This window comes from Lactuca saligna, chromosome 7, assembly GCF_052625555.1.
Source record: "Lactuca saligna cultivar CGN05327 chromosome 7, ASM5262555v1, whole genome shotgun sequence".
Taxonomy (NCBI): Eukaryota; Viridiplantae; Streptophyta; class Magnoliopsida; order Asterales; family Asteraceae; genus Lactuca; species Lactuca saligna.
In genome coordinates this window covers 183,339,683-183,351,221 of record NC_136423.1, presented here as the reverse complement: position 1 = coordinate 183,351,221, position 11,539 = coordinate 183,339,683, and the positions used below count along the sequence as shown (strand labels likewise).

The window sequence follows — 11,539 nt, the reverse complement described above, 5'->3', positions numbered from 1 at the left end:
ATTGGGGAACTCACTAAGCACTTATGCTTACAGTTGTTGTGTTATGTGTTTCAGGTACTAGCGAGGATCGTGGGAAGGCGCCGGCATGATTCGTACACACTAGAGAAAGGATTTGATTTTTGTGATCTTGGGATAGGATATGTTTTGATAATTATTGTTGGATGTTTTTGGAAATATTTTATGTGAAAATGGTTGTGACAAAAATAAAATTTTTGTTTTGAAAATTACGCTGTTACACTTCAATTAATTCCTTAACTTCACCCGGATTTTTCCTAGTGAGTGGTCCTTGAGAATTAAGGAGTTGTCTTGTCATCACGTTTACCCCATCATAAAATATTGATACCTCCGGTTGAATGTTAAGGTCATGTTGAGGAAAATTCCTTAACAACCCTTTCTAACGGTCCCATGCTTCGTAAAGTGACTCTCCCGAGTTTTGCTCAAAATTGGCTATTGCCTTTTTGAGTTTAGCAATCTTGGATGGTGGACAGTATTGATCTAAAAACTGCTCATGCATTTGATCCCAAGTAGTTACAGTACCGAGTGAAAGTGATTTTAACCAATCCTTTGCAGCCTTTAAAGGTAACGGGAAGCATCCTTAGCAAAATGGTGTCTCTGTTAATATTTGGGACATTGAAGTAATCAGCAAGGTTATTCACTTCATCTAAGTGTTTGAATGCATCCTCGTGATCCTTTCCATAGAATGGGATATCCTTTAGTGCGGAAAGGATATGTCCCTTTAGCTCGAATGTGGCAGTGGCCGGGATGGCAGGTTGTACTAAGCCTGGACCAACATCTTCTCGAATTCTCTTCCTGTAAGCTCCCATGGACATTTCCTCAATATTTTCCATCTCGTTCCTTGGCTCGTTCTCGGGTTCGCTCGTATGTTCTTCAAATTCAGGCTCGGTATCGTACTCAGACTCGGTTTGGAAGGGTATTTGATCCAAGTGTTCAAGCTTGCTTTTGCTCTTTAAGGATGAACTTGACTCCCCGGTCTTCTTCCCTGATTTCTTTGAAAACACTGATTTGAATTCTTGTAAGGGCGTCTTCTTCTTATTAATTTCCGACTCGGGATCTTCAAGTGGTGGCACCAAAGGTGTGTTTGAGCCTCTGGTCATGAACTCCTGCAGATTAACTAAATAAACAAAACGTAAATCTGAACTAAAATAGCAAAATTAACTAAAAACAAAAAAAATCTAAAATTCTAGGTGTCCACGTCGTGGCACTAATCTGGCCTCGTCGTGGACTCTGTGTCTAAAAAAAAATTAAACTTTGCTGAAAAATTAACTTTTTGTAGGTTTTACCCCACAAGAAGGATCGATTAATTTAATGCAAATAAATAAACTAATTAACTAAGCCGATCCCCGACAACGGCGCCAAAAACTTGATGTGCACGAAAGTACCCACTAATTTTAATATTTATAACCTAACAAACTTAAACTAACTATGCACTTACAGGGAGTGTACCTAGTCAGATTACAGTACAGCTTGGGTAAGTCGGGTGTCGATCACAGGGAACGGTGTTACTAATTAATATACTTGTTATCAAATTAACCTAATTATTAACAAGTTTAGAAAGGGGTTTTATCTGGTTTTACAAGATCAGACGAACTTAACACAAATTCAGTCAATTAAGTAAAAACACTCTTGTCTAGTTCGAATCCACTTCGTCCTTATGGCTAGCTAATGATTATGGATTATCAAGTTGGTTGTAATTGTATTAGTAATTTAAGTCTAACTTTACCAATAATTGATTAATTCATGTCAAATTATGTATGGTCACACACAATTAAACACAGAGCTAATTGTGAATATGAATATGCTATGTAAGAATTATTATGCAAAAGCGATTACAGTCACAATCCACGTTCTCTAACACAACTAAGTTTATTTACTCTAATTACTAACTAAGATTGGTCAATCCTAGCTCTAATAATTTAATGTTCATTAAATCACTAGGTAAACAAGTTCATGCAGTTAATGGTCACTAAGCTACACAGAACATGGAATCAATCAACTAGAGAAATAAACGCAAGCATGCCACGTAACTATAAATCCAACACAAGCAATTTACCAACTAAATAAATCCATAAAAATTAAGTTATTCATAAGTTGGAAGCTTCATCTAGCTAAACAAGAGTATCTAGATTCAGCTGCTCATAATAGCAACTAACACTCTCACACAAATCAAGGTATATTGAAACATGTTCCTAAGTAACAATTAAATAACCTAAATTATAGAACTTCACTCTTTTGGTGTTGAAAGCTTCTTCCCAGGACTTTTCTTCTGCTGAAAATCGCTCTGGAATCCTTTTTTCTGGCCAGCCAAAGTCTCTCTTCGTCATAACCAAGATTGCTTAAATATCCTCAAAAATATTGCACCACGTCGTGGCTAGCTTGGGCACGTCGTGATCCCCAAGCAATCTGTATCGGGCAAGCACTCTTTCTTTACGCGATCTTTATCTTCTAGAATACTAATGCCACATCGTGGTTTCAGTAATTTTCGTGGATTTATTCATTTCTTGTATTCCAAGTCTCCCATGTTGTATAAATTGTCGCTTTTGGTCCTTCTCTTCGAAAATACTTCTAATTGACTGAAAATAACAATTTAAGGTCATAAGTATCATTATTCTAAACATATTATCAACTTATTAATAAAAATATACTTAGATATTGCCTAAAAATAGGTATAAATATGGCAATATCAAAATACCCCACACTTAGGCTTTGCTTGCCCTCAAGCAAATCTAAACTTAACCCTTTATTACTAACATCACATAGGACAATCCGATTCCAGCTCAGCCATTATGCCAAGACCTCAACGCATGCATTTGTGTCTAAAATTTTCCTAAAGTACCCCCATACTTTAAATACTCACAATCTTCATAAACATTTGCCCAGAGAGGCTTTACGCCAAATTCTCCAAGTGTGATTTCTGGTTACGAGAGGTTCAGTTTCTAGGACACCTCGTCAACCATAACGGGATATTGGTCGATCCGGCCAAGATCGAGGCGGTGATAAGTTGGGAAGTGCCGTGCATCCCCTCGGAGATCAGGAGTTTTCTTGGGCTGGCCGGCTGTTATCGGAGATTTATCAAAGATTTCTCCAAGATTACGATTCCTCTCACCAAGTTGACCCGGAAGGGCGTAGCATTCAATTGGGGTCCAGAGCAGCAGACCTCATTTGAGACACTTCGCCAGAAATTGTGCGAAGCCCCAGTGTTGGCCCTTTCGGAGGGAATGGAGGACCTCGTGGTATATTGCGACGCGTCGATATCGGGATTGGGTGTAGTGCTTATGCAAAGGGGACATGTGATAGCATATGCATCGAGGCAGCTAAAGCCTCATGAGATAAGGTATTCCACCCAAGATCTAGAGTTAGGGCAGTAGTGTTCCCCCTTAAGATCTGGCGTCACTATTTGTATGGGGTTCGGTGTACTATATACATGGACCACAAGAACCTGAAGTATTTGATGGATTAGCCCAATCTGAATATGCACCAGAGGAGATGGTTGGACGTGGTAAAGGATTATGAGTGTGAGATCCTGTACCACCCGGGCAAGGCTAACGTGGTAGCCAATGCCTTGAGTCGTAGGGCATAGGGTGCCCCATTGCGAGATGTTTGTTTGAGGTTGACAGTGATGACCCCGGTGTTGGACACCATTCGGGAGGCCCAGGTGGAGGCCATGAGACCGGAGAACTGTTGTATAAGGTGTCTAAGTCCATAACTTATTTGGTATATACTTGACCCGACCGACATGGTCCATTTGGGTTGCATTTCATCCAAACTATTTATGGATAATTTTATGAGAGTTATACACATATTATTATTAATATATTATAAGTTATAATATATTAATATGAAGTCATGTTATTTAATTAGTCTTAGTCTTAAATTAATTATGAATTAATTTAGAGATTAAAAGGAAGACTAGATAGATTGTGGGCTATTGATTTTATATGGTGTGGGCTAACACCCATTTGTTAATGGGCTAGGCTTGTATGGAAGTCCATGGAGATTTTAACCCATGGATCCTTGGAAAAGGAAAGGTCATGGGTTATTAGGGTTTCACCCTAATCATGTACACTATATAAGCATGCTTATGTTGCATGAAATAGTCACTAGGGTGTGTGTTTGTGTGTGGCCAAAAATTGTAGTGTGTATACACTCTCTTAAAGTTTTCCAAGAGTTTGTGGTGATTTGTGATTCCATTTGAGGCATTCACACTATTGGTGCTTGGCCCTCAAACTCCTTAAGAATCAAACTCATCAAAAAGGTATGTAATCTCTTCTAACTCTTTTATGTTTAAAAGTACCCCATGCCATGTTAGATAGGTTATGAACCTTGGAAAATTATTATTTTGCATGTATTTAGACAAACATAGATCCAAGGTTTATTAGGGTTGCATGCACACTTAGAAAGTGTTAGATTGCTCAAAATCCAACAGTGGTATCAGAGCCTAGGCTTTCTTGTTTGATACTTGATGCAAAATAGTGAAAAAAAATCGAAATTTTTTCTGTCTGCATGATGGACTCACCGAGTCCAAGGCAAAGTTCAACCTACTCGGTGAGTAGATTCGTGCACTCGGCGAGTAGAAGGTTCAGAATGCAGATTTTCGACTTTTGCTGCTGGTAATGGACTAGAAACTTTACCTCAAACTGTTTTGATGTTTTAAAACTTATTTTGGTTGGTGTGATGGTTGTTCTAATCCATTTACAATAGCATATATCAAAATTTCATGCTTTGTATGTGTTCATATAATTTTGAAACTTTGATAATCATGTTCATGTTCTTATTAATTTAGAAGATGATAGAATTATTTGTTGAATTGTTTAGGATTAATTCTTGATCATTTATGTGTTTTAATGGAGTCCATAATTTGTCCTCAAGTTATGGATATCCAAAGGTCACATTTCTTTAACACACATTAAAAAACACATAAATTGCATAAAATGAAGAGTCTTCATTTTATGAACCTTTAAATCATAAGTTATGAAATGAAAAGTTTTGAAGAGTTACAAAACTTGTCCTCAAGTTTTGGAATTTGGAAAAGTTTCACACACTTTAATAAACTTTAATTCCAACACTTAGAATTTTAAAAGTTAAAATTCAACACTTATACTATTTATAACATTAATGGTTAATTATATATATATATATATATATATATATATATATATATATATATATATATATATATATATATATATATATATGTATAAGAACAAGTCGTTTTACCGTTAGTAGGCCTCATTCACGAAGCCGGTCTATAAGGTGGGTATAAGGTTGTTGCCTATAAAATGGCGACTTAATGGGTGTATACTCTCACCCACCGCTTGCTTGACTGGTGGAGGGTCGTTAGCCGAACGGCTAAGATAAAGACTTATAAATTCTCATTAAGTATGATGAATATTATAAAGTAACTAAATCTTTTATTTAATTCCCAATCTTAGTTACTTTAGGAAAAATGTGAACATGGTGTTAATCCATGGAATTCACACTTTGTACCTTACCAAGTCGTTGGTGGAGCGTGTGTGGTTAACTGGCACACTAACTTGGACTAGTAAGGATCACGAAGGGTGACTTAATGTTTGTCGTAGATCAATGGAGCGTGTGTGGTTAACTGGCACATTGATTAGGTGATAATATTAAGGGTACCAAGTGAATTGGCATGGTTATTCACACCTTGTTTTGTGCTCCTCGGCATCCCAGTCACAAAACTTGAAGGGCACAATCAAGATTGAAACATGCCATTAAAAAGTTCAATGAATCTCAAAAGAATCTAGGAATTTCAAATCCAATTAAAACCTAATAAATCATTTCATTTTCATGGTGGAAATTGGTGAATCGCCATTCACCTACCTTTCAAATATATTATTACTTAGATTACGACATCCCTCTTCTAAGTATAATATATTGTGATTGGATCCTAGCCTTAATATTACATTTGGGTGTCTTATTAAGGACTCTATATATATCTAATCTAAACTTACTTTCTTCTTTCAGATGTCTTCCAACACTAATGCTTCGGGCTCTAACCCAACTGGTTCTTTCTCTCTCATGAATCTTTGTGGGAGAGTCATCTTTGATGGTTCCAACTTCATGGACGGGATAAGGAACATCAGGATGGTAACTCGTTATGAGGACAAGGAATATGTCCTCGATAAGGAGTTAAAAGAGCTTGATGAGTCTAGTGCTACTCCTGAGGAGATCGTTGAATTCAGGACACATGAGAGAGATGCTACTAAGGTGGCATGCATCATGATGGCCACGATGACAACCGAGCTCCAAAAATCCTATGAGGACTTCTACCCTTTTGAGATGCACCAAGACCTAATGGAAAGGTACCATCAGAGTGCTCGTCAAGAGCGGTATGAAATAATCTCCTCCATAATAACAACCCGCATGAAGGATGGTGAATCCGTCACAGGCCACATGCAAAAGATGCAAAGGTATGTGGACCGTTTGCTGAAGCTGAATGTGAACTTCCCTGAGGAGTTGGCAATTGACATCATTTTGCACTCCTTACCTTCTTGTTATGATCATTTCGTATGACGTATCATATGAACAAGGAGGAAGTTACACTTAGCAAACTTCAAGGACTCTTGAAGACCGCTGAAACCGGTCTTAAGGGCAAGTCGGTTGTTACCTCTACTACTCCTACTCCAACATCTACCCCTGTTCTGGCTATCGGGCAAGGCAAAGGGAAAAAGAGGAAGCACCCTTCGAAGGGTACCAAGGGAAAGTCTCTTGAAGGCTCCTCATCAAGGACCAAGAGCGGTTCTGCCATTCCTTCTGCCATTCCCAAGGATGCTGATTGCTACTGTTTCCAGGATAAGGGGCACTGGAATCGAAACTGCTCTAAATACTTGCAGGATCTGAAGGATGGGAAAGTAAAACCCACCCACGCAAGTATTTACACAATATTGTCTAATAACTCACCATATTCTAAATCTTGGGTGCTTGATACAGGATGTGGTATTCACATATGTTCTGATTTGCAGGGCCTAAGAAGAAGTGAGGATGTGGAGCACGGGAAGATAAACTTGATCATGGGGAATTGGAAGGATTCACCTGTTTCCAAGATTGGAGTTTATACTTTGTTGCTAAATAATGGGTTAAAATTAGATTTGAATAAATGTGTGTACTCGTCTGAAATGGCGAGGAATATTATTTCCTTTCATGCTTTGTACAAACAAGGTTTTACCTTTTTGTTTGATAATGAATGTGGTGGTATTAATGCTTTCTTTAAAATTGTGTTTTATTTTAAAGCATTACCTTGTGATGGTGTGTATGAAACTGTGTCGATTGTAGACAACTTAGGAAATAATGTGTTGTATATTGATTCTTCTACTAGCCTGGATAAAGCATCATTGTGGCATTGTCGTCTTGGACATGTAAACAAGAAACGCATAGGACAACTCCAAAAGAGTGGAGTCTTGGAATCATTCGACCTTAAATCGGATGATAGTTGTGAATCTTGTCTACTTGGAAAGATGACAAAATCACCCTTCACTGGAACTTGTGAAAGGGGTGAGGGTTTGTTGGACCTAATACATAGTTATGTATGTGGACCTTTCAAAACCGCCACAAGGGATGCTAATCGGTATTGTGTGACTTTTATTGATGATTTTAGTAGATATGGATATGTCTACTTAATCAAACATAAGTCAGAAACCTTTGAAAGGTTTAAGGAATTCAAACAGGAAGTAGAAAATCAATTGGGCAGGAACATTAAGATGCTTCGATCTGATCGAGGTGGTGAGTATCTTAGTACCGAGTTCCTTGACTATCTTAAGGAGTGTGGGATTGTCTCACAATTGACTCCTCCCAGGACACCACAGCTAAATGGTGTAGCTGAGAGGCGTAATCGAACCTTGTTAGACATGGTTCGCTCCATGATGAGTCGAGTTTCGCTACCAATCTCTTTTTGGGGGTATGCCTTAGAGACTGCCGCCCATATCCTCAATCTAGTCCCTACAAAGAAGGTTACCAAAACAACTCATGAGATGTGGACTCGGAAGGTTCCCAATTTGGACCACATCAAAATTTGGGGTTGCGAAGCTTTCGTGAGGCGTGAAACTCATGATAAGCTTGAACCCCGAAGTGAAAGGTGTATTTTCATCGGCTACCCACAGAATTCCTTCGGTTACCTCTTCTACATACCCAGTGAGAAAGTGGTCTTTGTAGCAAGAAGAGGGGTCTTTCGTGAGAGAGAATTTATAAGCCAAGGAGACAGTGGGAGGCAAATTGATCTTGAAGAAATTCAAGAATCAATTGGTGAAGGAACCTCAGACACTAGCAATCAACCTGAGGAGGAAACACCTGTTGATCCAGCTGACGAGTATGTACCTCCGAGGCGTTCCACACGGGTTAGGAGCACACCTGCGTTTTATTATGGTTTTCATATTACTACGGAAGGTGATACATTTATCAGTGATAGTACACTGGTAAATTTGGATGAACCTAGCAGTGTTAAGGAAGCCATGGCAGGCCCGGAGTCTGCTAAATGGAAGGAGGCTATGGACATCGAGATACAGTCCATGTATGGCAATCAAGTTTGGAACTTGGTTGACCATGTACGAGGCCGTAAAACAGTCGGGTGGAAATGGATCTTCAAGAAGAAGACCGACATGGAAGGAAAAGTGCATACTTATAAGGCTCGACTGGTTGCGAAGGGTTTTACTCAGACTCAGGGTATTGATTATGATGAAACCTTCTCACCGGTAGCAAAGATTAAGTTTATTAGGGCTATGCTAGCCATTGCTGCATTTCATGATTATGAAATATGGCAAATGGATGTCAAAACCGCTTTTCTTAATGGAAAGTTGGCTGAGGATGTGTACATGAATCAGCCAGAGGGTTTTGTCAGTGCAGAGTACCCTAATAGAGTATGAAAGATTGAGAAATCCATTTATGGACTAAAACAAGCATCTCGTAGCTAGAATCTTTGTTTCGATGAGAAGTTCAAAGAGTTTGGCTTCTTGAGAAGTGAAGATGAGTCTTGCGTGTATGTCAGAGCTAGTGGGAGTATAGTTAGCTTCTTGGTACTGTATGTGGATGACATACTACTTATAGGAAATGACATCCCAACCTTGCAGGAGGTTAAGTCCTGGCTTGGGAAGTGCTTTGCTATGAAGGACCTAGGGGAAGCTGCCTATATCCTAGGGATAAGGATATTAAGAGAAAGGAGTAAAAGACTAATTGGACTTAGTCAGAGTACCTACTTGGATAAGGTGTTGAAAAGGTTCAACATGCAGAATTCCAAGAAAGGAGATTTACCAATCCAAAGCAACACCAAGCTGAGTAAGACTCATAGTCCGAGTACAAAGGCCGAGATAGCAGAGATAAGCCAATTATTGTATGCTTCCGTTGTTGGCTCGATCATGTATGCTATAAATTGTACCCACCGTGATGTGGCCTTTGCTTTGAGCATGGTTAGCAGGTATCAGGGGAACCATGGTAAAGCTCATTGGACGGCGGTAAAGAACATTCTCAAGTACCTGCGGAGGACTAAGGATTGGATCCTTACCCTTGGTGGGAGTGATGACTTGAGAATATTAGGGTATAGTGATGCTAGTTTTCAGACTGATAGGGATAATTTTCTCTCTCAGTCGGGCTGGGTCTTTACCTTAAATGGAGGGGAAATCTCTTGGAAGAGTTCCAAGCAGGAGACAGTGGCTGATTCGACTTGTGAATCAGAGTATATAGCAGCGAGTGAAGCAGCGAAGGAGGCGATATGGCTGAAGAACTTCATCGGAGACCTTGGATTTGTGCCAGCTATTAAGGAGCCTATGGAAATTTTCTATGACAACAATAGTACGGTTGCTCTAGCTAAAGAACCGAGAGATCATGGGAGATCCCGACACATTGGCAGAAAATATCACTTCATAAGACACAAGATAGAAGAAGGACTCCTCGTGGCAAAGAGGATATCGTCAGATGAGAACCCTGCGGATCCCCTTACAAAGGGACTGACGAGGGCTAAGCATTTTCAGCATGCGAGGCGCATCGGGCTGAGGGACGATATTAGTTTTACAGATTAGATAGATTCTCTGAAACTTGTAAAATGTAATCGACATTTGATGATGAATAAAATTGTGATTTATTTATGAGTAAGGAGTTGCTATCATTGTCAATTATTTACAATTGTTTCAGCTTTGCATGTTTTGACTTCCAGAATAATTAATTTATTCAAACCTCCACAATCGGTCATACGTCGGAAGTAGGTCTGAATCAAGATTGTCATGAATTGGGTTTGTAGATGGCTAAAGGTGTTTAGACATGGCAATGGTTGCTACAATGTTCATGAGTACTCATAAGTTATGAGTATTGGAATAAACCCATGCTCACTTGTATCACTTCATGGAATTTATCTCGAGTGATTGTGAGACGGTAATATCATATAAATCTTCAAACCTAGAGATATGAGTTGTTACCTATGAGTTGGTTGTGCATTGATTGCACGTAAACGCATCAGTAACTTGATGTTATAAAACGTGCCTTTGTGTACAATTCAACAAGTAGTAGAACAAGTATATGAGTCGAAGTTTATCTGTTCCTTCTAGAAATAGAAGCGATATCTGGGCCCCTCGATGATTTTGTGTTGACCCATGTATCGGGCCCGGTCAGAACTAAATTGATGTGTTCATTTGAGTTCTTTGTCAAACAAATAGGAAATCGAGAAACAACTGCCAGATAATAAGCAAGACATAGTTCCATGTGTTTGTCCGGCTGATATCATGAGAACAGAGGATTGTATGATCACTTATCTTAAAATGGCGCTTCATAGTTCAACAGAGTTTTCGAGAGCTACGATTGCTGGTTGGTTCCTGAAGTAATAGGCAAATACACTTATTAGACTTATCCAAGTGGGAGTTTGTTGGATAAGGTGTCTAAGTCCATAACTTATTTGGTATATACTTGACCCGACTGGCATGGTCCATTTGGGTTGCATTTCATCCAAACTATTTATTGATAATTTTATGAGAGTTATACACATATTATTATTAACATATTGTAAGTTATAATATATTAATATGAAGTCATGTTATTTAATTAGTCTTAGTCTAAAATTAATTATGAATTAATTTAGAGATTAAAAGGAAGACTAATTAGATTGTGGGCTTTTGATTTTATATGGTGTGGGCTAACACCCATTTGTTAATGGGATAGGCTTGTATGGAAGTCCATGGATGATCCATGGAGCTTTTAACCCATGGATCCTTGGAAAAGGAAATGTCATGGGTTATTAGGGTTTCACCCTAATCATGTACACTATATAAGCATGCTTATGTTGCATGAAATAGCCACTAGGGTGTGTGTTTATGTGTGGCCGAAAATTGTAGTGTGTATACACTCTCTCAAAGTTTTCCAAGAGTTTGTGGTGATTTGTGATTCCATTTGAGGCATTCACACTATTGGTGCTTGGCCCTCAAACTCCTTAAGAATCAAACTCATTAAAAAGGTATGTAATCTCTTCTAACTCTTTTATGTTTAAAAGTACCCCATGCCATGTTAGATAGGTTATGAGCCTTGGAAA

General features: G+C 38.7%; 1 non-coding gene across 1 annotated transcript; it reads left to right on the top strand.

Moving 5' to 3' along the window:
- The first annotated feature begins 359 nt into the window (after window positions 1-359).
- LOC145007711 (small nucleolar RNA R71) lies at window positions 360-466 on the top strand. The gene has a single exon (XR_013663082.1). It is a non-coding gene; the product is annotated as a small nucleolar RNA R71 (small nucleolar RNA).
- Window positions 467-11,539: the final 11,073 nt, after the last annotated feature.